Genomic DNA, 2,965 nt, shown 5'->3' with positions numbered 1-2,965 from the left:
ATCCGTGTAACTGTGTAAGTGCTCGCCAATGCAAAGTAGTAGGATTAAAAAGAAAACGGACTACAAGCCCAAATTTAGAGTCCGTTTAGAGCCCAATAACTATTTATATTGTGTTGCTGAAACCACGTGACATCCACTTTTTTCTTTTCATTTTCGCCAAAGAACTTGGTAGGTGAAGTGGGGCCTCAATTTGACCTTTCAACCAGTTTCGTGCATCCAGAGAGTCCAAATCAAATCCATCCGTCCATCAGCTTGCCTGAAAAATATCACATGACACATGTGCTAGCATCAGTTGCAGATCCTGTTATCGAGGAAGTTATTTCAAATGAATCACTCAAGTTTTCTCTTATATCCTATTAAGTATTGTTTGACAATCATTACTTCAAAATTCTTTTTTTTTTTTTTAATACGTACGTAATCCCTATTTGGTGAAGATTAAAATCAAATTTTTTTTATAAAAAATGATGAAATATATGGTTAAAAAATTATGGGACCCATAAAATATGAGGTTAAAATTAATTATTGATTTTGATTTAGATTAAAATCTAAATTTTAACCCTTACCAAAAATAGGTTTATTTTCAATCACACATTCACACAATAAAATATGCATATAAATTCAAAATTCTTTTCTTATTTTTTAAGTGCACGTTTTATTAAAAATTACTATTTAAAACATTAATTTTCCATGTAATGATTGTCAAATAGGCTAAATCACTAAGTTAGCAAAATTGACATGAAAGCCTATGTGTACGCCGTGTGCTAATGGGCCATTACTCAGATTCCTATGAAACCCTTAATCATCATAGAAATGATATTACTACCCTTTTTCTCCTAATTGATTTTACTATTGAAATATGATTTCAATACCTAAAAAGACTTAAATATAAAATCATTATGTAATTTTTGGACATTTTGGGTTTTGTTATTTTTATTTTGACATGCAAAGAGTTTAAGAATTTCAAATTACAATCTTTTTCGTTTCCAAAAAAAGTGGTCAAATGGGGGCTTATTATATTTTCAAATACGAATTTTATTAACTTTTATCAAAATATACAAAAAATAAAAAAATTAAGCAAATCAAACAAGGATTTAATTTGTTCTCGTCGAAATTTAATTATGTTGCATGTTAAAGTACTCCTAAAATGTGACCACTACTGAACACCTAATTTCAGGATATTAAATTGTTCCTCGAGTATAATGTGAAGCGTGACTAGTGAAATTCCCCTGGCATAAAAGCCAACAATAAAAGCTAGTAGTTAATAGCAATCAAGTGCTTATTTAGTAAAGATTTTGAAAATTAATTGTTTGACTATTAAAGATAAAGTGGGTCCTACCTGTGAGAGAAGAATTCAAAAGTGACGGCTGAAATAGTGAAATAACAGTCAAAAAAATTGATTTTAATTGGTTTAAAATCTGTACCAAACAAGCACTAAGAGTGTGTTTGATTGATATGGAAAATATTACCTAGAAAAGAAAATATTTTCCTTAAAAACAAGGAAAATTAGGCATATTTTCAAAAGTTGGAAATTGTTTTCCATGGAAAAAAATAGCAATCAAACACTCCAAGTGAAAATTTGGATGGAAAACTGATATTTTCCATGAAAAATAAATGTAATCAAACACACCCTAAGTATCTCAATTTGTCATCGATACTGGCTGCAAATAATTTTGCTCAAGATGAAAGATAACTTGAGAATGAGGAAAAATGTGCGTAAAAAACTGACGATCAAACATTTTCTTTCATTGATATATGTAAAAAATAAATTAAATTACTATTTAAAAATCTTGTTATATATTTTTATTTTAGCAATCTATTTAATGTTCACCGTACCTTTTTATTGACAAGTAAATAATCATTAACTTTTTGATAACAACTATTTTTGAAAAGCTAAGGTACATTTGATTGTCAATATTGTCCATGAAAAATGTATTTTTTCACTCAAATTCCTACTTTTATACTGTTTGATTAGTATTTTTTCGATGGAAAACATTTTCCCACTTTTGATTACGTGACTATATTTTCCTTAAAATTATGAAAAACATTTTCTTTAAGTGGAAGTAGAATTTTATTATTTAGGAAATTCACTATCTCTTTCTCTCTCTCATCTACCCACCAATAAAAAATAGACAAGTATAATTTTTGCTATGTTAAAAATTAAATCAATCAAACACATTTAGTTGACAATTTTCATTCAAATAAGTTATAGGCAATTGAATTGCATGAAATTTATTTTTTTTCCATGCAAATTTCATACTTGTAATCAAACGTACTCTAATAGTAAAAGTTCCAGTCGTCGCACAAAATGGACCTTGGTTCCATAAAACTCTTCCGAAATGGAAAGAAAATTTGAGTGCATTTTAGGCTTTGGGGGCTTAACTTCTAAAGTTTGCCTCGTGTCTCGAAAATTTATAGTAAGATACTTAGATCCCGGTTCCATACATAAGCTAGCATTGTAGTTTAGCTCAGGATAAGCAACGTTGACATTATTAGCAAGTTGGTCACAAATATTTTTAAAAGGTTAATTCTCAACCTTTAATTACAATAATAAAATCAGTCCTCAAGAAAAAAAAATGTCCAAAAGTCTCCACAAAATGTCACACTGCCTTTGTGAAACACATTTCAGTTCAAATTTTTAAAATAAGCTATAATTAGCAAACAAAATTCAGTTTCACAAGGTTAGACATGTGAGGATCATTTAATTACAGATACTTAGATGATATAATGAAAAGTTAAGAAGCGTCTTACTTATTTTTAAAGTTGAGGATGAACTCGCTACTACTATAATAAGTTTAGAACCAAACTCCGTTTGGGGGAGGAGTAAAAGTCATGTGGAAACCTGGGAACCAACAAGGGCACAACCTGCGATTTACCTCCACTAGTCACTGAGGGGCCGGGGGCTAGAGGTCCAGGATTTAGTCCGGCTAAGCTGGGACACTTGGGTTATCAAAAAAAAAAAAAAAAA

This window comes from Olea europaea, unplaced genomic scaffold (genome assembly GCF_002742605.1).
Source record: "Olea europaea var. sylvestris unplaced genomic scaffold, O_europaea_v1 scaffold1794, whole genome shotgun sequence".
In the NCBI taxonomy this organism is placed as follows: domain Eukaryota; kingdom Viridiplantae; phylum Streptophyta; class Magnoliopsida; order Lamiales; family Oleaceae; genus Olea; species Olea europaea.
The sequence above is the reverse complement of the archived record's forward strand: the minus strand, read 5'-3'. Positions refer to the sequence as shown.